This window comes from Apodemus sylvaticus, chromosome 15, assembly GCF_947179515.1.
Source record: "Apodemus sylvaticus chromosome 15, mApoSyl1.1, whole genome shotgun sequence".
In the NCBI taxonomy this organism is placed as follows: domain Eukaryota; kingdom Metazoa; phylum Chordata; class Mammalia; order Rodentia; family Muridae; genus Apodemus; species Apodemus sylvaticus.
Genome location: NC_067486.1, coordinates 49,148,052 through 49,173,783, shown reverse-complemented (window position 1 = coordinate 49,173,783; position 25,732 = coordinate 49,148,052).

Sequence of the window (25,732 nt, the reverse complement as noted above, 5' to 3'; positions counted from 1 at the left end):
GGTCTCTTAGTCAGGACATCACATAAGAAGAGGCCCAAGGATCCTCCCAGGAACCTACACACAGCAACAGTTTGAGGTAGTATTGGCAGGCAGTCAGCACTCAACACAGAAAGAACAACTAAGACGAAAAGTGGTGGACTTACCACTGGGCATGGTGACCACTTAACTGATTAGATGTATTCTTGTCTCCTCTCAGTGCCACTGAATCTTAGGTGGAACTTCAAAGATATGTCCCTTTCCTTGTCCAATAATTCTGCGTGCAGTAAGTGGTATCCTGTGACTGCAACAGAGGTGAAATTGGAGTAAGATACAAGACAACCTTAACCTCAAATTAAAGCATGAGTTGAGAATGAGGGGAGATCTGTGAATAGCTTGTGCATGGGTGAAGGGGAAGTTTGATAGGTCTTGTTTGAGGAAATCACTGAGGAAAATAGTATAGTAATTTGAGGTGTAAATTTCAATGAATTGAACATGTTCAGTCAACCAATAAAAATATCAATTTTATTATTATGTTGACTGTATTGTTTTACTATCACGTTGATCCTCACAATGAATTTTGAGTTATGTATTTCTCTCCATTTTGCAGATGGGTAAGATGAGGTGTTATAGAGTCAAATGACATGACTGAGGACAAGGATCATCTGACGCTGGTTAGACTGATGCCCATAGGACTGTGGGTTTCTACCAAGGCAATGTGGCAGATTTTGCATTATGAAGTTTCTTTCTTGGCAGAGGTCTTTCCGTTCCCCCCAATTAAACAAATGTTAATGATGTTACAGTGCCACTTATATTAAACCACCTGGAGCTTCAAAGGGCAGATGGATGCACATCATAAACTAATTAGCTTATTCTGAAGGGGTCAATAGCAACCCCAGTTCTGAAGTTAGGTTCTCTTAAGGTTACAGAAAAATTCTATTTTCTTTACCAGATACTATAGAATTTTTAAACTACAGATATAGCCTGTATTATCTATCTGCCCCATGATGTAAATTCTATAATATAGATATAGCAGCTAAAGGGAGGCTTGGGCATGGAGGCCACATAGTTGTAATCCTAGCACTTAGAAGGTTGTGACAAAACAGTTACCACAAGTCCAAGGACAGAGCGAGTCACACAGTGAGGTGAGGGTAACTTAAGTGCTGATTCTATTTGATCATTCAAGTTAGCCATCTCATCTGGAGTTGATAATTCTATAGTTACTCAAGACCTAATAGTTGGGAAGTAAGAGCACGTCATTAAGGCGAAGGTTCTCTCCTAGTGGTTTTTAGTGATGCTTGTATAAGCTACTGCAAAGATCTAGTTACATCATTTTTCCCCAACCCTGTAAATGATCTGATCTCCCCTGCTCTAAATTTTCTAAGACTTACAATACTGTATTTGTTCAGGGTCTGGATGGGTCTCAGCCTGAGCCAAAAGAAGCTCTTGAAAAATGAGCACAACTCCTCTGCTCACAGGTCTGCTATTCTTTCTTTACAGGGGAACCTAGGGCCTTTGTGAGGGAAATTATTCTCAAGGGAATTTGAATTTCATTTGCCAGTAGGTGCTTACTATTCTGGTGTAGCAGCATGCTGCATCTGTTTCACATCTGTATCTCGTCATGACCCAAGGACTCTGCATCCCATAGGAGATGAGGATGTGTTTGGTAGATGGGAGGCTCAAGAGAACACAGAACGGAAAAATATCAGAGCTATGTCTTGTAAGACACCACTAATAGTTATTAGCCATGCTCTAGTTAGTATTGCCTTGAAATCTCTTAAAGTGTGTTGTCCTTGATTGGATCTCAAGGACTAAACCACCAACCAAAGAGTGCACATGGGAGATCCATGGCTCCAGTTGCATATGTAACAGAGGATGGCCTTGTCTGGAATCAATGGGAGGGGAGGCTCTTGGTCCTGTGAAGGCTGATGCCCCAGTATAGGGAAATGCTAGGATAGTGAGGCAGGAGTGGGTGAGTGGGTGGGGGAGCTCGCTCATGGAAGCAGGGGTAGAAGGAGGGATAGGATAGGGGGTTTGCGGAGGGTAAACCAAGAAAAGGGATAGCATTTGAAATGTAAATAAAAAGGATCTCAAACAAATAGAAGAATCTGGGCATGCTTGGGAGAGTGTTTCTGGGCCAGACTAACTGAGGAAGGAAGAGAAGACCCTTTTCTTTTTTTTAGGATCTTTGATTTCTGTTCATTTTCTTTTTTTTTTTATAGTCTTTTTTTTACAGTCTTTTTTTTGTCTTTTTTTTTATTCGATATATTTTTTATTTAAGTTTAAAATGATTTCCCCTTTTCTAGACCCCCACTCCCTGAAAGTCCCATCAGTCCCCTTTCCTCCCCCTGTTTTCCCACCCAACCCTTCTCATTTCCCTGTTCTGGTTTTGCCCTATACTGCTTCACTGAGTCTTTCCAGAACAAGGGGCCACTCCTCCTTTCTTCTTGTACTTCATTTGATGTGTGGATTATGTTTTGGGTATTCCAGTTTTCTAGGTTAACACCCACTTATTAGTGAGTGCATACCATGATTCATCTTTTGAGTCTGGGTTACCTCACTTAGTATGATGTTCTCCAGCTCCATCCATTTGCCTAAGAATTTCATGAATTCATTGTTTCTAATGGCTGAATAGTACTCCATTGTGTAGATATACCACATTTTTTGGATCCACTCTTCTGTTGAGGGATATCTGGGTTCTTTCCAGCATCTGGCAATTATAAATAGGGCTGCTATGAACATAGTGGAACATGTATCCTTATTACATGCTGGGGAATCTTCTGGGTATATGCCCAGGAGTGGTAGAGCAGGATCTTCTGGAAGTGAGGTGCCCAGTTTTTGGAGGAACCGCCAGACTGATTTCCAGAGTGGTTGTACCAATTTGCAACCCCACCAGCAGTGGAGGAGTGCTCCTCTTTCTCCACATCCTCACCAACATCTGCTGTCTCCTGAATTTTTAATCTTAGCCATTCTGACTGGTATAAGGTGAAATCTCAAGGTTGTTTTGATTTGCATTTCCCTAATGACTAATGAAGTTGAGCATTTTTTAAGATGTTTCTCCGCCATCCGAAGTTCTTCAGGTGAAAATTCATTGTTTAACTCTGTACTCCATTTTTTAATAGGGTTATTTGGTTTTCTGGGGTCTATTTCTTGAGTTCTTTATATATATTGGATATTAGCCCTCTATCTGATGTAGGGTTGGTGAAGATCTTTTCCCAATTTGTTGGTTGCCGACTTGCCTGTTTGATGGTGTCCTTTGCCTTACAGAAACTTTGTAATTTTTTGAGGTCCCATTTGTCAATTCTTGATCTTAGAGCATAAGCTATTGGTGTTCTGTTCAGGAACTTTGCCCCTGTACCGTTGTCCTCAAGGATCTTCCCCAGTTTCTTTTCTATTAGCTTCAGAGTATCTGGCTTTATGTGGAGGTCCTTGATCCATTTGGAGTTGAGCTTAGTACAAGGAGACAAGGATGGATCAATTCCCATTCTTCTGTATGCTGACCTCCAGTTGAACCACCACCATTTGTTGAAAAGGCTATCTTTTTTCCATTGGATGTTTTCAGGCCCTTTGTCGAGGATCAAGTGGCCATAGGTGTGTGGGTTCATTTCTGGATCTTCAATCCTGTTCCATTGATCCTCCTGCCTGTCACTGTACCAATACCATGCAGTTTTTAACACTATTGCTCTGTAGTATTGCTTGAGGTCAGGGATACTGATACCACCATAATTTCTTTTATTGTTGAGAATAGTTTTAGCTATCCTGGGTTTTTTGTTATTCTAGATGAATTTGAGGATTGCTCTTTCTAACTCTGTGAAGAATTGAGTTGGGATTTTGATGGGTATTGCATTGAATCTGTATATTGCTTTTGGCAAAATGGCCATTTTAACTATATTAATCCTGCCGATGCATGAGCATGGGAAGTTTTTCCATTTTTTGAGGTCTTCTTCCATTTCCTTCTTCAGAGTCTTGAAGTTCTTGTCATACAGATCTTTCACATGTTTGGTAAGAGTCACCCCAAGGTACTTTATACTGTTTGTGGCTATTGTGAAGGGGGTCATTTCCCTAATTTCTTTCTCAGCCTGCTTATCCTTTGAGTATAGGAAGACTACTGATTTGCTTGAGTTGATTTTATAACCTGCCACTTTGCTGAAGTTGTTTATCAGCTGTAGGAGTTCTCTAGTGGAGTTTTTTGGGTCACTTAGGTAGACTATCGTATCATCTGCAAATAATGATAGTTTGACTTCTTCCTTTCCAATTTGTATCCCCTTGACCTCCTTATGTTGTCTAATTGCCCAAGCTAGTACCTCAAGTACAATATTGAAAAAATAAGGAGAAAGTGGGCAGCCCTGTCTAGTCCCTGATTTTAGTGGGATTGCTTCAAGTTTCTCTCCATTTAGTTTGATGCTGGCCACCGGTTTGCTGTATATTGGAGAAGACTCTTCTCTATATGAGATGTCATCTTTTTGTGGCAAGGCAGATATAAAGAAGTCTGAAGGAGAATGGGGGTGCCTTCACCAGTCCACTTCTGTCACTTGCTAGAGAGTGTATCTGTTCTGTTGTTGGTGCTATTACTCCTGCTCCAATCCTTTATTATCATGGAAACCCAGCTTTCACGACTTTCCAATGTGGTGGAAGACCAATGGCTCTCCAGGAATCCTTCAGGCCTACAGTGCCAGATTAGGAATGTTGAGGCCAGGAACAAAGAAGTTCCTGGGCTCTTAGCTTCTCCAGCACACAGGGGAATATTCATCTCTTATGGTGCAACCCATATAGTAGATCTATTTTCATGATACGGATTCATTCCATTGGTGCTATTTCTCCACAGAATCCTTCTGAATGCAAAGGGCTGGTATGATGGTTTACATACACTTTGCCCAAGGAATGGCACTATTAGAAGCTGTGGCCCTACTGGAGTAGGTGTGGCCAAGTTGGAGTAGGTGTGTTACTGTGGGTGTGGGCTATCAGACCTACTTCCTAGCTGCCTGGAAGCCAGTATCCTGCTAGCAGCCTTCAGATGAAGATGGAGCACTGTCAGCAACTCCTGCACCATGCATACCTGGATGCTAGCATGTTCCTGCCTTGAGGATAATGAACTGAACCTCTGACCTGTAAGCCAGCCCCAATTAAATGTTGTCCTTATAGGACTTACACTGGTCATGGTGTCTGTTCACAGCAGTAAAACCCTAACTAAGACAGTTGGGTTCTACTAATAAAAGAAGCCGAATGAGCTGAACAGCACTGGCAGAGTCATTATTGTCCCATGTGAAATGCCCTGCAGGACCTCTCCTGCAGGAGACTGTGAAGGGAAGTAAAGATAAAGGGCAGGGGAATGTTAATATTTTAATGAGTGCATATTTTTGCAAGCAGGTTTAGAAGCCTAAACAAATATGAGTAGTCTTTAAACTTCAAACACAAAGGGAAAACCACATTAAAACGGTAACATTTTTTTTTTGTCCTAAGTCAGTCATCGTCTTGTTGTGTAATCTGAGTTGAATCACACACCTCCATGTCACTCCTCCAGATGGCACCAGTGTGCTAGTACCAGAGGGACACATTTGGTGGAAGCTTACCTTCCATGCAGTTATCCCCCGGTCACACACTGTTCGTCCTTGGTCTTTTGGACTTTCTCTTAATTACTGTTATTGATAGTGCAGGCTTTACCATCTAGAGGCTGGCTGCAAGGCAGTCTGCTGAGGGGACTGGGAGCTCTTTCAGGACTTTCTTCCCTACGTTTTGTATGCATCCAGGCAGAAGATGTTGGGCTTGTTTCCCAATGCTCTCCTTGCTGGACAAAGTATGTTTTTGTTGACTGTCTCAGACTCCATCAGCTGTACAAGAGCTTGTCTATATTGGAGCTGTGCTAGGAGAGTCCTAGTATTTGGAATTCAAGTCTTTTTATCTTTTAAGAGCCACCAACTCCAAAAAGAAGATGTTTTAGTTTCTCTTCAAGTCCGATGTGTTTTCAAGGGTTCTATTATGATTATCTCTTTGAGGAGAAGATTAAGGTATATTTGGGTTATATACTCAAGACTAAGTATCTAGTAACAGGCACTTCAAGGTTGCCTTGTTCAGAAACATTATCAAGGTAACTATGGCCAAAAGAAAGCTTGGCGTCTCTGCCTTCATCTTCATCTTTTTCCTTCCCTTATAGTCACTTGCTTGTCTGCACACATAGGTGTATTAGTCAGTCTGTCCATCTTCTCCCATTTAAGGTTAAAGGAACAGTCATTGTCCTAAACTTGAAGTCACCTTGTATTTCACGAGTGCCTGAGCTTGGCAGGTGTGATGCCTTGGCAGGTTGGCTCAGGGAGTGGCACAATTAGAAGGTTTAGCTCTGCTGGAGTAGGTGTAGCCTTGTTATAGTAGGTATGCCACTATGGGTGAGGGCTTTAAGACCCTCATCCTAGCTGTCTGGAAGCCAGTATTCTGCTAGCAGCCTTCAGATGAAGATATAGAACTCTCAGCTCCTCCTGCACCATGCCTGTCTGGATGTTGCTATGTTTCTGCCTTGATAATGAGCTGAACCTCTGAACCTGTAAGCCAGCACCAATTGAATGTTGTCCTTTATAAGAGTTGCTTTGGTCATGGTGTCTGTTCATAGCAGTAAAACTTTAAGTCAGCAGGCAGGACAGATGCTACACCTGGAGCATTGGTCCCCTTAGGTGATGACAGATCAGTGGTTCTTGATGTCTTAGAGGAAATGAGCTGAGACAGTGATGATGGGATCCGCTTTGACCAGGACTGCTTCCTTAAACATCCTCTTGTCTGCCCCAACTCTTCTTCCACTTAACCTAAGGCTTATAGCAGAAGGCACACCAAGCTCCTTTATTTGTCTGTCATCCCAAATGTGCTGTCTGAATCTCCCCTCTCCACTGTTCACTGATGCCCTTCATTGGAGGTGGCAGGAGGACTTACTGAGCATCTGCTCTTGGGGTTGGTGGAGTAAGGCCTTTTCCCTAAATCTCTAGCTTCCAGGAATGGGAAGGGCTTTCAACTTTGCCATATTTTCCTGCATTGCTCTCCCCAAAGAGCTTACTTATGTCAATGCTCAGTATGTGATTGGGTCCTTCTCACCCCTCATTCTTGGCCATTCATGGTAACCTTCGTTATTATTTCTGCACTTTCTAACCACATCTTGTTTTTTGACCTTCAGAACACTTTTTTTTTCTTGGTGATGACAACACTCTACAGCTTACTGCCCTTCGTTCCAAATTAGCTGCTAATTCTCTAAACATCTTTTTACAATATATTTTTATTGTTTATTCACTGATATACTCCCTAGTATCAAGACTGATGACAAACAACCAATAACACCAGAAGAAATGTTAGAGGAGTCACAACACAAGAATGGTACAGTCTTCCCCACTAGTGGCATGGTTAAAAGATAGAGTGGGTCAGACTTGCCTTAATTTTGACACTTAGCTCTTGTGTGACAGGACTAAAGTACCTCTTCCTGAACTCAGGTTTTTCTTGGGTTAAATGTGGGTTGTGATAGTAAGAAATGTATAGGGGTGTTCTCAATGATAAGATATGCTACATGTAGCAGTATATGTGTTTATCACTGGTACACAACAAGAACTATAAATTACTGATGGTTGGTATAGAGGAGATATTTGGGCAGTACCCTCTGTGGGCATGGAAGAGGAGAGTGGCAGAGTGGTGGGGGACGCTGGCACACGGAGGGAGGGCAGTAGCAGGGAAGATGGAAGCCCAAAGGCTGTGTTCAAGCAGCTGAGAGGATAGAGGACAATACCTCAATCAGAGAGACAGTGTGGGAAAAGGAGAGGACTGTATTCTGCCCAAGAGTAAGGCTCTCAGAAAAGCATGTGTAGGCCAAGGGTGCCGTTAGTAACAGAGGACTCATTGTGTGGTCTTGCTTTGGCTCCCAAGAGCGAAGTTCTCAGAAAAGTGTGTGTAGGCCAGGGCTGCTGCTGGTGACGGAGGACTCACTGTACGGTCTTGCTTTGGCTCACAAGGGTCTTTCACTGGCAGGGAATGAGCTACTCTTCTTGGTTTTGGCAGGGATTCAGGAAACTGATATTTTGGAATCTGTTTTTCCCCTTGAAAAATCCCTGATTAGCCATCACAAGGTTCGAAATGGGCAGGCAGGCATGCAGACCTGTGGCTTGCAAATTGCTTATAATTCTCATATTATTGTGTGCCACCAAAGTACCTTAGCCTGACGGGGATCAGAACCACTGCCATCCTTTTACAGTTAATTTTAATTTACATGAAGTAATGCCTTTCCCGCTCCGTTCTGCTGAGTTCCGAGTTCCGTTCTTCTCCCTTGGCATTAGTCCCCCCTCCCCCAAGTTCATAGCTTCTCCTTTCAGTAATGCCCCCTTCCGGTGTATGTAATACAAGCTACCTGTGCATGTCTCAGAAAGGCATTATTTCCATCTCAGGCTTATATCTTCTGCAGCATACTTCTGAGAGGCAGAATTAAAGTCAGAAAAAACACACATGTTGTTTGCTAGGGATGATTTAATAGTTATTAAAAATTACTTTAGCTGACAGGTTTTTTTTTTTTACCTCAACATTTACCTTAAATTGAGAAGTTTAATTTAAATTTAAATTAAATTTAAGTTTAGGAATTTGGGGAAGATTAAAACCCTGTCACTCCTCCTTTTCCTCCCTTTAGGTCCCTATTTTCCCACTCTCTGAACCATGAATTCATAAGGAACCTATAACACACAAAGTAGACTTTGAGAGTTACTTTGCATATTTTCTGTACCTTTGATCAGCAGATTTACAATTTTCTCAATAAAAAAGGTTGTCAGGTGTTGGGTATGTAATTCATAGACCCATGGACTGGACATGAACTTTCAGCATCTTATACCTAAGATGAATGCTCAATTCACAACCTTAGGTGTGGGACTGTATTTGAGTTTACCAGTTGTGAACTCAGTAGCTACCACTTTAAGAGTCTGAACACTACCCTAGATAAATCACATACTTGCTCTAGTTTGGTAATTCTTTATGCTCTTATGCGCTTGCACCGAAGCTACAGATTTTATTATAATTTATTGCCTACACAATCATTTTGCATTGGAATATGGAAACACCTAATGCCTTTTGTTCTGGGAAACCAGGTCAGCTTTTCTTCCCATTTCTACTCTAACCTGGCACTACGGGTCATGACTTCGGCAATATTATATTGCGAATGTGTCAACAAGAGTCTTTATTTCACTCATTTATTTTTCTCAAAGACCTGATGGCTACTATCTTTCTTCAAAGCATGACATCCATTTCAGAAAAGGCACTCATTATGTTTCAATGACTGCTGTAGATAGGTTCATGTGAAAATGTATAGAAGGTAGTACAATTTTTCTCTCAGGTAATTCCACAGGTGATCTCAGTAGAAGGTAGAAAAATCTCTCGAGTCTGGTTGCGTCCCTGGCTAATGTAGCTATCTGCCTTCTGCCAGATATTCCTGACCGCTTTGTACTTAGCAGGATCTTAGTCAATTTTTAATATTCATTTTTATCTAAGCCTTTGAAAGATTTACATAGAGTTTTGAAATGGACATATATAGTATGATATGCATCTCATATTTTCTAAGGTGGTATCATAGCTGCAAAGTTAATAGCTGTGTGGATGTAGCCTGACAAGACTGTAATTTCATCCATATCTCTTTTCCTGCTGCATAAAAATCCTGTTTTTGTGTCTTGGCTTACAATCATCTCTTCAATTATAGAAAACTCATTGCTTCTTCCTTTCAAGGGCACATGCTTTGCTGCACTGTTGGAAGTTTTGTGACAATTATAAATTTACTTTTCAATTTTCTGCATTGCAGATTCTACTTCAGTTCACTAAAACCGGTTGCAACTTTATTTCTTATTTCATGCGTTCTGTGGCTGAGATCCATTCTAGCAGAAATGCTCGGAAGATAACAAGTTTCCATGTTTTTGGCACCTCACTGCTCCTGAGAAAAGGAATCACGGACCAAAGCCAAACACCTTCACCATTTGAGCAGTGAAGAGGATGCTGGAGGAGAGCCAGGTTGAGAGTGGTTGTGATTATCGTCTCTGTTGATTCACTGACTATCCACTTAAAACCTGTAAACAAGTATTTATGGGTTGCCTGCTATCAATCAAGATTTATTCCTGAGACTTTGGTTTTTTTTTTCTTCATCTCTGCTTAATTTCTTTTTGAAAGGAGACCTTGTTTTATAACTTAAGGATGCTGTTGTTTTATTGGGACCATACTGTTTACACAGCAACTCATTATAGTTAGAACGGACCACAGTTGTTGCTAATCAAAAGAGCTGAGCTGCCAGGTGGCACTTCAGTAGGGGTCTGGTGTCACAGCCATAGGCCATTAGCTGTAATGCCTTTTCTCTTTGACCTTCCAGTTTGTTGGTGCTCACTCTGACATTGGCATTAGATCTTATCCATTCCCAAACATGCTGATCTGGACTTGATGCTCTTTCTGCTTGCCTATTCATGGCTTTCCGACTATGTGAGATATTTTGTTCACTCCCGACTCCACATGTATCTGAAAACAAATTCAAAGCTACTGCCAACTTGCAGTTATCTGTTACTGTTACACATGTTTGAAACCCGATCCTGGATGCATAATGCATATACATACATCTACATATATATGCATTTCCACAAGCAGGTTATTATTTCAGAACAAATACATCACTTGAAAAACATATTATAAACAAATGTATAGCAACAGATAATTCAGGAGCAGAATCGTCCACATGCATCAACATTGTAGATGAATTGGACGGTCGATGTTAGTGCTCATGCATATTTAAAAGTATGTAAGACCGAAGAACACATAGCCCTCCAGTCTTTGGTCTTGAGGGAATCAAATAATTAATTTGCTTCTGAATAAAGGTACTTCCATTTCATTAGAATGTGGTCTGGTGTCTAAGGTTTTGTGCAATTACAAGTTTCAGAAAATGTTATCATTCATGCTGAGCTCTTCTAGATACCTATTTGCTTTGTGGAGCCCTGCGTCCTCCTCCTTTCTGATGAAGGGACTGTACTGTGTTGTTGCATAGGAGAGTATTAGACAAGTAAGCTAAAGCCAGATGTTCACCAGATGTTCATGATGACCCCAGCCACAGTCCACTTCTCCAACTGGTGGAAGAACAGAAACCACCAGAGCTTCTAATTTCAGTGAGGACAAAGTTATGCTCCTAGAACTCTTGTGTGCAGGAGAGTCACTCGAGGCCTTGTAAAATGCAGTTGTAAGTTAATAGAGATTGAATGATGCCTACAATTTCACACTGATATGGTCTTTGCGACTGAATCAGACCTTGAAGAGCAGAATATTGCTGGTTTTAAATGTGGGCAATACTCACCCGTTGGCGTGTACCTACTGTTAATCTAGCTCATTCTTTCCTGTCTCCAGACTTATTCTTTGTCCTAATGCAGCCTGCCAGAAAAAGTTCACCCTCTACCCCACCTCCATTCCTGGGATTCTGACTAATGGTGGGGATCCCAATCTTTTCCCCCACAGCCCGTCTTAGCCTTTTCCCCTAGCCCATCACAGTATCTTTCCTCTGATTACTGATTGTCAGTGATACTCTCTACCAGGGACCCTATAGGTTAGGAAGGCAACAGCAAACAGAAACTAATGAAAAGTAAACAAAGACTAGACCAAATATAGACAGTAAGATATACCTCAAAAATCATAATTTCAGACACTAGACCACAGCACAAAAACACAAACATGAATAACGAAGACAATACACTTTCACCAGGAAACAGTAACTCTGTTGCAATAGGGCCCTGAAAAATTCAGTAGGACTGAATCATAGAACAATGACTTAGTAGCAGTTATGAATATGTTTAAGGACCTTAAAAAGACTATGAATTGGAGAGAAACTTGAATCAATCCTACTAAAATCAGGGACTAGATAAGGCTGCTCCCTCTCTCCATATCTTTTCAATATAGTTCTTGAAGTCCTAACTAGAGCAATTAGACAACATAAGGAGGTCAAAGGGATACAAATTGCAAAGGAAGAATTCACACCATCACTATTTGCAGATGATATGATAGTATACTTAAGTGACCCAAAAAACTCTAAACAACTTCAGCAAAGTGGCTGGTTACATCACTAGCCTTTCTATACTTAAAGGATAAGCAGACTGAGAAAGAAATTAGGGAAATGACACCCTTCACAATAGCCACAAACAGCATTAAGTATCTTGGGGTGACTCTAACCAAACAAGTGAAAGACCTACACCACAAAAACTTCAGATCTCCGAAGAAGGAAATCAAAGAAGATCTCAGAAAATGGAAAAATCTTCCATGTTCGTGGATTGGCAGGATTAGTATAGTTAAAATGGCCATCTTGCCAAAAGCAATCTACAGATTCAATGCAATCCCCATCAAAATCCCAACTCAGTTCTTCATAGAGTTAGAAAGAGCAATTCTCAAATTCATCTGGAAAAACAAAAAACCCAGGATATCTAAAACTATTCTCAACAGTAAAAGAACTTCTGGGGGAATCAGTATCCCAGACCTCAAACATTACTACAGAGCAATAGTGATAAAAACTGCATGGTATTGGTATAATGTCAGGCAAGTGGATCAATGGAATAGGATTGAAGACCCAGAAATGAACCCACACACCTATGGTCACTTGATTTTCGACAAAGGAGCTGAAAACAAACATCCAGTGGAAAAAAGATAGTCTTTTCAACAAATGGTGCTGGTTCAATTGGAGGTCAGCATGCAGAAGAATTCGAATTGATCCATTCTTATCTCCTTGTACTAAGCTTAACTCCAAGTGGATCAAGGACCTCCACATAAAACCTGACACACTAAAACTAATAGAAAAGAAACTGGGAAAGACCCTTGAGGACATGGGCACAGGGGAAAAGTTCCTGAACAGAACACCAATAGCTTACGCTCTAAGATCAAGAATTGACAAATGGGACCTCATAAAATTATAAAGTTTCTGTAAGGCAAAGGACACTGTCAAAAAGACAAAACGTCAACCAACAGATTGGGAAAGGATTTTCACCAACCCTAAATCTGACAGAGGGCTAATATCTAATATATACAAAGAACTCAAGAAGGTAGACACCAGAGAACCAAATAACCCCACTAAAAAGTGGGTTATGGAGTCAAACAAAGAGTTTTCCCATGAAGAACATCAGATGTCTGAAAAACACCTTAAGAAATGTTCAACATCATTAGTCATTAGGGAAATGCAAATCAAAACAACCCTGAGATTTCACCTCACACCAGTCAGAATGGCTAAGGTTAAAAACTCAGGAGATAGCAGGTGTTGGTAAGGATGTGGAGAAAGAGGAACACTCCTCCACTGCTGGTGGGATAGCAAGATGGTACAGTCACTTTGGAAATCAGTCTGGCGGTTCCTCAGAAAACTGGACATGACACTTTCGGAGGACCCTGCTATACCACTCCTGGGCATATACCCAGAGGATTCCCCAGCATGCAATAAAGACACATGCTCCACTATGTTCATAGCAGCCCTATTTATAATAGCCAGAAGCTGGAAAGAACCCAGGTGTCCCTCAACGGAGGAATGGATACAAAAAATGTGGTATATTTACACAATGGAGTACTATTCAGCCATCAGAAACAATGAATTCATGAAATTCTTAGACAAATGGATGGATCTGGAGAACATCATACTAAGTGAGGTAACCCAGTCTCAAAAGATCAATCATGGTATGCACTCACTGATATTAAGTGGATATTAGCCTAGAAATTTAGAATACTCAAGACATAATCCACATATTAATTGTTGTCCAAGAGGAACGTAGGAGTGGCCCCTGGTTCTGGAAAGACTCAGTGCAGCAGTATAGGGCAATACCAGAACAGCGAAGTGGGAAGGGGTGGATGGGGGAATAGGGGGAGGGAAGAGGGCTTATGGGACTTTCGGGGAGTGGGGAGCCAGAAAATGGGAAATCATTTGAAATGTAAATAAAAATATATCAAATAAAAAAGACTATGAATCAATCAAATGAAGCCTTTGAAAACATAAACTGATAATGAAATAATAATAATAATAATAATAATAATAATGATTCAAGACAGAAAAGTAGAATTTAACAAAGAAATAGAACCACTAAATAGAATACAAACTTAAATAAAACTGAAAATAAAAATTTAGGATGTCAATAAACAACCAAATGAAAGTGGAGAATTGGTGTAATTATATTATAATAAAATAAATGTATATTTTAAAAAAGTAAATCAGTAAATAAAAACAAAATCAAAAGAAAGAAACAAACAAAAATACCAAACAGAAAAACTTCACCAACAGATTACAAGTCATGGAAGAAAATAAGTTAAAATAATGAATAACTCTGTCATAGAAAATATTAATTCTAAAAAAAAAATCTAGGCACAAATTATCCAGGATATCTGGGAAACTATAAAAACACCAAATCTATGAATAAGATAGGATATTAAAGGCTGCAAGGGATGAAGTAACATATAGAGGTAGGCCCACTAGAATAATAGCTGACTTCTCATGGAGTCTCTGAAAGCCAGAAGGGCTTTCAAGAGACCACGGATGCCAGCCAAGACTACTATACCCAGGAAGACTATCATTTACAATCAATGGAGAAAGAAAAAAAATCAATAAAAAAGAAAAATTTAGAGCCTACATGTTTTGAGTTCTGAATAAGATTTATACTTTTTCGTTTTTATATGTAGGAACTGATCGCAAAGGAAAGGCTTTACTACTGAAGTTTGCATGTTATGTAAACCTGTTCTGATCTCATAATCTAGAGTTTGGCAAGTAGTGCACTTCTACCCCACAGCGCACATATTCTGGGTAAATGCACAGAGACCTCTTGAATGGATGGAGACACGTGGTTTCACAGATGGGACTGGTTTTGAATCCAGTATGCCTCTTCTTGGTGTCATGAATTTGATCAACGTCCTGGTTCAGCTTCTGATTCTGTTTTTTGTTTATTAACTGACAACAAACATAAAATCCAACTTTATAGGTTTATCTTGATATGAAATACGAGAATTTTCTAGGTGTCTTGTGTGATGCAAACACTAGTTGAGTGAGGGCTATGAGCTGAAGGCTCAACAAAACTCTTGTATGCTGCAGTAGTTTCTACTGTTTGTCAGTTATTTATGCATCAGACTGGCTGAGATGCACATACACTTTCTTTTATACAGGTAATATCTATGTATACCTACTGGCTTTTAATTATTCACTTTAATGATAAATTTTCTTACTTATGAGGCTAGCAGCATCATTGTTATTCCAATATGGTCCATGGGAAGAGGAGGTGGTGGGGAGCTGAGCAGGAGTTGATTTATGACTCTGCTTCGAAGATGTACTTCAAGTTCGGAAGCAGGTGTGAATGATATCTTCAGAGAATTGCTTAATAAAAACAGATCTTTTTGGTCAGGAGAGAATATGCTGTCCTCATCATCAAGGGAACCAGTTGGCCTGCAGGCAGCTTGCATTTTAATTGATTTCTTGATGAACACTGACTGTACTAATTAAGTATTATACAAAATGCCCCATGGCATCTGATAAATGACAGGAAAGGCACTGGAAGTTTAGTCAACACTTAGGAATTCTCCATCAGCAAACATTTATTGAATGCCCTCTGGATGAGAAAAGAAATATGCTTTGATTTAAAACTTGTGTTGGTACCACAAATTATATTTTTGATACTTTTTTTGTTGAGTCTATTTACTATTTTATGACATAAAATCTCCTCTTCACGTGGCCTTAATTCTCACTTCCCTTCCCTCTCCCTCCCTCCTCCTCCTCCTTCTTCTCTCTCTTTCTCTCTGTCTCTGTGTCTCTGTGTCTCTCTGTCTCTGCCTCTCTGTCTCTCTCTCTGTGTCTGTCTATCTCTGTGTCTCTGTGTGTCTCTGTCTCTCTGTCTCTGTCTCTGTCTCTGTCTCTCTCTCTCTCTCTCTCTCTCTCTCACACACACACACACACACATTCATACACACTCAGGAAAGCTTGTATTGCAGGACTATATATCTTTGAGGAAAGAAAGAAGAAAAGAAGAAAGGAAAAATGATAAACACACAGTATTTTTATTTCCTAGAAAACCTACTCTGAGTTAATGCCTGTGAAGAAATGGTTTTCAACAACTAATTATGTGTGTGTCAGGTTCTTTGGAGTTGATATCTCACTTATTTTGTCAAAATTTACCACTAGCATAGTGAACAAAGCTCAATAGCCTCTACTTTCCCCCTTGCTTCCTAGTTCGTCTGGTTCTTTTCAACTTTCACCCCATCAGTTCATGATTGTCATTTCTCTTCCACGTTTAGAGAACTTTTTGGATTTGTCATCAAGGTCTGTGTTATTCTAAGCACCCTTGGTCTGTCTTTAGAAACATGGTAGATGGCCCTTTCTGTGGACATGAGCTGTCCATGCTGATGAGGGCCCATCTGATGTATTTAGACTCATCACTGGCTGGCACAGACTTGGGTGAATGTGGGGTCTGGGAATAAGGGTCCATTCCACCTTAGGCCATGTTGGTAATTTCTTTATTTCACATGAGGTAGCAGCACTCATGATCACACTAGTTCAAAACTAGTAGTAGGGGGGAAAACAACGAGAATTTCTGAAAATTTCAACCAGGGGAAATTTGGAGAAACCTGAAATTTATTTGTTTTTAGAAACACATTGAATATATTTTATTTAAGCTAATTTCTAGCATACCTATATCTATACAAGAGGGTAGATACAAGTTAGAGAGAAACAATGAGACAATTGTTAAGTGGCTAATCAATACCTTTTCTAAATGTTTGTATTGAGAGTCATCTATATATAATATAATTGATGTTAATTGCACCCAAATCTTTGCCAAGTAGGTGATGTCCCATAGGAATTATTCTAATGAATACATAAACATTCTTATATAGAGCATATTAATTGCTTATATGCAAATGATTTTATGTACTTGAACAGTTTGACTTAAGAAGGATAAACATTATATCCATAATCTTGCATATGCTATTCGTTTGCTTGTTAAGTAATTATATAAAAATCAAACTATTTAATCCAATGATATACGTTGCTGAATACAGAAGAACAAGTTTATGGTGGTTTATGGGCTTGAGTCCCAGACCCCAGTGCCACCTGATCCAATAAGGGGCATGAAGACTCTGCAAATGGCATGAACAACTTCTTGGTTGTTCTCAATCTTGGTTTACTCATAATTTTTCCTCTAAATTGTATCCCTGGGAAAGTTGGAAAAGATGAAATTTTATTAGCATTTTGGAATTGGACATTTGGCCAACCCCTTTTTCATGAGAATGGCTCATCTTCTGTGAACATATGTGTGCAGAACTTCCAGTGTCGTTGGCCGTTAAAGACACCTTCAAGAGAATACCCGCAGATCTTCAGGTAAAATTTAGTTTTTGGATATTCATTTTTTCTTTGTATTTATTTTTATTTTATGTGCATGCTGTATTGATGCATGTCTGTTTGGTTAATACATGCATGGAGTGCTCACAGAGGCCAGAAGAAGGTGTCCAATTTCCTGGAACTGGAGATTTATATTGCTGTGAGCCACCTACCATGAGATTGCTGGGAAGTGAACCCAAGTCCCCTGGAAGAGCAGCCAGTGCTTTTAACCTCTCCAGCCTGGTTATTAATTTTTAATTAATTAATTAACATCCCAAGTGCTTCCCACCATGTCCCCTACTCACGGAGATCCTTCCCCAATCCCTTCTCCCCTTCTCTTCTGAGAGGGTGGACCCGCCCCACTTCTGCATCCCCAGCACCTTGATCATGTTCTATCCTTCAGAAATATGCACAGATACATTTCTGTTCTTTAAGCTCCCAAGCTTACGACATTTTCTTAGATCAGCTTAAATAAGTGAATATAGAGTGAAACAGTAGATAAGTACTGGATGGAGGAACACGGGTGCATTCGTGATAGTTAACCATGATAATATATAGAAGAGTAGAAAAGACAAAGTTAAGAGAAAATCTACAGAAATGAAATCATTCTATTTTTTGTAAAATTAACAGTATTTTGTATAGGATTGAGTAATGTGTGAAAAATAGTGGAGTAATCTGAGTGAGATCAGGGTGGCAGCTGAAATCTATTAGGCGATTGTGAACGTTTTGAAGGGTCAGATAGGCCTGGTGCCTAGAGAGGCAATTAAACCATGCTCAGCAGATATCATTACTGTGTAACTTTTTGGAACTTTAAATATATTGATGTGAAATATGGTTCTTTAATTAAACCCATGGTGTTTGAAAAATATTAAACTTGGACCTCTTTTCTGAATACATAGTATCTAGCAACCCTCAATCGCTGTTGGGAAAGGGTGATTGGATAGAAATCTTTGTTTCTTATTTAATTTGATAACTATTTCTTAGGATTATGCTAACCTTGGAATTAAATTTAATCTTGAAAACTAGGGAAATTTGTTTCCTTTTAGCTAACACAAAGGTTTTAAAGTTCTCAGATGAAGAAGTTTTAGGAGCTTAGAATTTAGAGAAACCAAATCACATAGATTACATTATTAGTGTGAGGGCATATATAATATTACTCTGCATGTAGCGTTTTATAGTTCATTTTTATTCCCATACATTCTGCAAATAAGAACTAAATGATCCTGACAGTTCCTTGACAAAATCAAACAAAAGCAACTCCTATTCCCCTAAAATTTACATACACAATAAGAAATCTACTCCTAATGTTTATTTCTGAAAGATAAATCACCATTAAAACAAATCTGGAAAAAAAACCCTGCCATTTTTGATTCTGAGTGTCAACTATTCCACAGTATTTTGTGATGTAACACGTGACCTCTCACTTCCTTAATGCTTCTCAAATAGAAGTCACCGAGAACCTAGTATTCTAGTCATCTGTGCTAGCAACGGCATGGCTCAGAGTGATCAGTAGATGTTCTTGGTGTGGATTTTGAAATTCCCTTCCGCCTGGTTTGTAGGTTACCAATGAATTCTCCTATTCATCTCATTTGTATCCTGATGCTTCCGAATGACACGTTTTGAGAGTGATAAGTTTGGAGGTTAATGACTCAAATCCTCCCCAAGGTATATCTAGTTGTTATTCATTCTTCCCAGTGCCCTCCTCCCTACATGGCCACTGTCACCATGGCACACAGCAGCAGAATAATTGCTAGAGAGTTGAAGATGATGAACTCAATTTACCAGTTGCTACAAGGGAGAAAAATGAAGTTATACGAGACACAGTTTTCATTATGAAATATTCATAGGAATGAGGTTCAACCTGTGTTACAATAAAATGTTAATAAGACTTTTAAGAATGCAATTAAAGCAATATATTTGCTGCTAGGATAACTGAATTCAAATCTATTATTCCTAGACATAGCAGAAAGGGGTGCTTTTGCGTTAACAAATGTAACATAGGAAGACACTGGATTTTCTCTAGCAAAAATTTCTACCGCTATGAAATTTACATATGGGAATATTTTAATTTTTCAACATCTCCCATGGCAAACCATGGCAAAAAGTGGAGTTACATTTTGTATATACGTATACATTTCTGCCATAACTGATTTAATATCAAGGAACTCAAATTCACTAAGGTTTTTGACAATCTGAGCAAAATCCTTTGTTAAGAAAATTATATTCCTTAGGGTTTAGGAACTCCTAGTCAGATGGAGAATAAACAGCCAAAGCATCCATCAGAATCAGTAAGCTATTGATTGGATAGAGTTGGTCATTAGAAAATAGTACGAGAACTCGAAGATGTGGGGAAGGGGCAGGGAGATGTTGAGGAGAATCAGGGTGAAAATGATCAAAGCATATCATATACATGTATGAAATTTTCAAAGAATAAATAAGAATGTTACTTAAAAATAAATATGCTATAATGATGTGAAGTGTTATCTCTTAGTTTTAAAAATTATATATTTTTTTTATTTATTTAGTATCTAGGCATGTAGCCCAGGCTGTCCTTAAATTTGAAGTATTCCTGCCTCTGCCTTCAGAATACTGGAGTTTCAAGGATTAGTCACTTCAACTGGCTTCACTTCTATTTTCCTTTTATTTTCAGATTTATTTGTTCATTTATCATATATAAGTACACCGTGGCTGTCTTCAGACACACCAGAAGAAGGCATCAGATCTCATTACAGATGCTTGTGAGCCACCATGTCATTGCTGAGATTTGAACCTCTGCAAGAGCACTCAGTGCTGTTAACCACTGAGCTATCTCTCCAGCCTTTCACTTCTATTTTCATTCTGCATCTTCCTGACTCTGCATAGATGTGGAAACTGGCAATTTTCTTCAACTGCATTTCAGGACTTCTGACAGCACAGCTCATTGTCCTGTGATCTCTGTCAGCCTCACCATTGCCAGTGTGTGGAGCTCCCATCCATCCTGGGTGAGATACTGTTGACCTGCTCCTGTGCACTGTCAGGAGGCATGGCGGATTGTCACTGTCTTTTATGACATTAATTCATATTTTTGATATAACAGGCTAGCCTTAAGTTACTTAAACTGTAGGAAGAAGGGGGATTGCCTGTGTTATTAGTGTGTTTTTAACCAATATCAGTTTTGCCCATGTCACCAATCACATGTGATCAATAGGGAGTAGTGTTACAATTAAACTGAACCTAGCTGAAAGAGATGGGACCTGTGGTTGAGGTCTGAGATTCTTCTGGCTTCTGATATGTTCTGAATTTAAATTTGGTATCTTCTAGTTGCTACATTTAAAAGACATATTATAGACAAACGGAGGACCATTACTCTCTCTCACTTTTTTAGCAAAAAGTTGATTGAACTGAATTCTGGGTAGTTTGGTCACGTTATGTATTCATGGCTATTGCTACTTCTGTGATTCAACAACTATGGATAATCATCTCTATATGATTTCTTTCATAGTTTAAAAAATACTATGTAAATGTAATTCTGGGGAGAATTGCCTTTAGATTTTAATTATAATTTTTCAACACATAGTTATGCAAATCTAGGACTTCATACATGCCAGTTAATGCTGATGTTCACCAGCTTGGGAAGAAGTTTTAGCTTCCCAAATGGACTGAAAGAATATTCAAGTTTCTGTTTGTGGGAAATGCAGGGTTGTTGAAACATCTCATTAAGAGGCTGCTTTTCAGAGAAAAGTGGGGAGAAAAAGTAAACTTGTTTCTTCCTGTTTAAACAGGGTCATTAGCATTTTCTCAGACCTCCCTGAAACCTTCCTCAAGATGAAGAAACCATTGATGTCATGTGCTTCAGGTAGGAAATATGTGCAGAGGTGCTGCAGCTGTTTCTCATCCCAGTGATAGGAAACACCAATTTTCAGAGATAAACTCTAAGTTCTGAGAAAATAGAATTTGCTAGCATGTCAATTCTGGACATTCCGTGAGTGTCCAGCAGAGAAGCCAGTGAATTGCTTCTGTCAGTGTGACTGGCAGAAGCTTTTGGAAGTGTTGACAGCTTGTAATTCTTTCTACAGGCTTTCAAACAAATTATTGACATTATTATGCATTAACTTCCTGGTTGCACAACCAAAAAGGCACATGATTGAGTGAAAAATTTCAAATAAGACCTTATACTTAACAATTAAACCCCAGGAAAGCTTATCTTTGTTGTCTTTCGATGACCGTTTGATTGCATAAGGGCTTCGCACTGATTTCGGTTAAGTTTTTAAATCTAAAGTGATCTCCTGGGTTGCCCTCTTACTCGCGCTGGCTTGGGCTAACACTGTGGAGGCAATTAATCCTATTGGATAAAATAAATTGCTTGTGAGTTAGCCTTTCCCTTCACGGCTGCCAAGCTTCCGAATTGTGCTGTAAGTTGTACCATACAGGATTGTTTCTGTGCTAGCTATGTTGCCCTATTCAGCAAAAATTGTTTGTGTGTTCTAAGAACACTAATTCTGTCGTACTTTTACAAACCACGGTCTCACATGGGAACACACTTCCTATATTTCCTACAGTATTTAATGCGGCAAACCACAGTTTTTGGTTAAAAACTTATTTTGTTTACTAAAATGGAGTTTGCTTTTGGTTTCAACTAACCTTCTGCTTGTCCTTTGGTATCTAAATAGAGATAGCTAGGTCACATTGACAACAGAGTCTGGTTTTAGCTTTAGTTTTTCATGGAACCTAACTATACTTGAGAAGAAATCTTGAGAACTTTAACTCATGCTATACTTACTGGATGGCTAAACCTTGCAAACAATAAGTAATTTCATTTTGCTCCCTTCTTAAAGTTTATTCCTTATGACATTTTATAAATATTATAATGTAAACTCCCCATTCCTTGACAAATTGAAAGTATATTTAAATCACATATTTTCAAATTTGGATAAGCTTAATGAATAGTTTGTATTCAACTTAATTAACCAAGACCTAGCACTTGAGGTGCTCATGTGAGAAAGTGAAATAGTTTTCTGAACTTGAAGAACTTACTGTCCACCAGGAAATGCAAGTGTGTAAGTACTTAGCATATTATTTGAGTTCTGACAGAATCATGCATATTGAACACGGCTGCACACTAAGAATGAAACCTCTTATCTGACACATCAGGGAAAGGCTTTCAGGAGAGTTTAAATAAGAGCACATCAGACAAAGGAAAGAACAGAGGGTTAAATCAAAAAGTATATTATGAATTTAGAATATCCAAGTAGTCAACAGTTAACTGTTAGAGGCTACAAGGGTGAATTGGATGGGTAGGAAATTACCATGTCAAATACAACATAGACACATAGTCAAATGTTAAAAATGTTTTTTAAAAAAATCCAAAACTAGTTTGTTTTAAACTATCTCTATAGGTGCCAAGCAATATTCACAAAGACCTTTCTTCCATCTCTGACAGTGCTCACTTGCACCTGTCCTAGCTTCAGCGACAGAGTGACCTTAGGCTTTTAGGATGCTGTGAAGGAAGGACTGGAATCTAGACTGGATCCAGTCTAGGGATGATTCTTTCCCTGTGTGTAGCATCCCTAGATTCACAGAACTACCTAAACAGCAAAGGACAGAAGGCACAGTGCCCACAGCCCATCTCTTATTCTAATAGAACACAACTGAACTCTTGCACTGTAATTAAGATCTTGCCTCACCAAGGAATTTTCCACATGGCCTGGGCTGCACATGGAGATACTTCATGGACCCTATATAAATAGTCAGAAGAAAGTTCCAGACACCTATTCCTTACCTCTAAGCTCACGTTATTACCAATACCATCATCTGCTTTGAGCCCATCAAGGCAGGATTTTCACCTTCTAATCCTAATTTTCTACACACTGAGAGGAGAACCGGACTGCCAAGGTCTGGCTTCTTAGACATTGTGCTTTCTAGAAACTATGATCAAACATCAGAACCCATTCTGAATGTGCCCATGCTATTATGGAAGCATTCAGATCAGCTCTTCTCACCCAGTAGAAACCTTTCTGCCTAAGCTTCCACTTCTCAGGTCAAGAGCCCCTTGGCACTGTAAGTACTTATAGCTTTTCTTTCAGAAAGCCCTGTACATCTGAAATGGGAAAGGAATTTTATGTTATATGTTTATCGTCACTCACCTTCTATCATTTTGCTGTCATGTCAACTTCTGTATTGTTACATAATTTTTTCAAAGATTTTAGGACTCAACTACCTGACGCTTCTACCACCATTGTTCCTGGCTTCTATTTCAGTTCAGCTTCTAGTTCATGATACCTTTACAACTCTTCCCTAGCAATTTTTCCTTTACTCGATTGCAACTCTTATTTAAAAGATACTAACTAAACCTTGTCTTTGCAAATATTTACAATTTTGTCAATAAACTGACTTCATACACCTCATTTGTGGGTAGGTACATTAGCTCTATGGATGTGACCAAATACCTGAGCCCCGCCCACAAAAATGTTAATGGGACTGAGGCTTATTGTGAATCACAGTTTAAGGAGATATACTCTCTCTTTGTGGGAATGACGGCAGGCAGTTCTGTGGGAGTGGGAGCCTGTGGTAACTGCTTGCTCCCATTTCTGGAGATCAGAAGACAATGAAAGAACAGGAAACTGTTGCTCTGTAAACCTCAAGGCCTGTCCCAATGGGCCACTTCCTTCTGTGATGATCTGTCCTCCAAAAGTTCCTAAGCAATTTTCTTTCTTTTTTTTTTTTAATTTTTTAAAAAAATTTTTTCATTCGATATTATTTATTTACATTTCAAATGATTTCCCCTTTTCTAGTCCCCCACTCCCCGAAAGTCCCGTAAGCCCCCTTCTCTTCCCCTGTCCTCCCACCAACCCCTTCCCACTTCCCCGTTCTGGTTTTGCTGAATACTGCTTCACTGAGTCTTTCCAGAACCAGGGGCCACTCCTCCTTTCTTCTTGTACCTCATTTGATGTGTGGATTATGTTTTGGGTATTCCAGTTTTCTAGGTTAATATCCACTTATTAGTGAGTGCATACCATGATTCACCTTTTGAGTCTGGGTTACCTCACTTAGTATGATGTTCTCTAGCTCCATCCATTTGCCTAAGAATTTCATGAATTCATTGTTTCTAATGGCTGAATAGTACTCCATTGTGTAGATATACCACATTTTTTGCATCCACTCTTCTGTTGAGGGATACCTGGGTTCTTTCCAGCATCTGGCAATTATAAATAGGGCTGCTATGAACATAGTAGAGCATGTATCCTTATTACATAGTGGGGAATCCTCTGGGTATATGCCCAGGAGTGGTATAGCAGGATCTTCTGGAAGTGAGGTCCCCAGTTTTTGGAAGAACCGCCAGACTGATTTCCAGAGTGGTTGTACCAATTTGCAACCCCACCAGCAGTGGAGGAGTGTTCCTCTTTCTCCACACCCCCTCCAACACCTGCTGTCTCCTGAATTTTTAATCTTAGCCATTCTGACTGGTGTAAGATGAAATCTCAGGGTTGTTTTGATTTGCATTTCCCTAATGACTAATGAAGTTGAGCATTTTTTAAGATGCTTCTCCGCCATCCGAAGTTCTTCAGGTGAGAATTCTTTGTTTAAATCTGTACCCCATTTTTTAATAGGGTTGTTCGGTTTTCTGGAGTCTAACTTCTTGAGTTCTTTATTTATATTGGATATTAGCCCTCTATCTGATGTAGGATTGGTGAAGATCTTTCCCCAATTTGTTGGTTGCCGATTTGTCCTCTTGATGGTGTCCTTTGCCTTACAGAAACTTTGTAATTTTGTCAATTCTTGCTCTTAGAGCATACGCTATTGGTGTTCTGTTCAGAAACTTTGTCCCTGTACCAATGTCCTCAAGGGTCTTCCCCAGTTTCTTTTCTATTAGCTTCAGAGTGTCTGGCTTTATGTGGAGGTCCTTGATCCATTTGGATTTGAGCTTAGTACAAGGAGACAAGGATGGATCAATTCGCATTTTTCTGCATGCTGCCCTCCAGTTGAACCAGCACCATTTGTTGAAAAGGCTATCTTTTTTCCATTGGATGTTTTCAGCCTCTTTGTCGAGGATCAAGTGGCCATAGGTGTGTGGGTTCATTTCTGGATCTTCAATCCTGTTCCATTGATCCTCCTGCCTGTCACTGTACCAATACCATGCACTTTTTAACACTATTGCTCTGTAGTTTTGCTTGAGGTCAGGCATACTGATTCCCCCAGACTTTCTTTTGTTGCTGAGAATAGTTTTAGCTATCCTGGGTTTTTTGTTGTTCCAGATGAATTTGATAATTGCTCTTTCTAACTCTGTGAAGAATTGAGTTGGGATTTTGATGGGTATTGCATTGAATCTGTATATTGCTTTTGGCAAAATGGCCATTTTATCTATATTGATTCTACCGATCCATGAGCATGGGAGGTTTTCCCATTTTTTGAGGTCTTCTTCCATTTCCTTCTTCAGAGTCT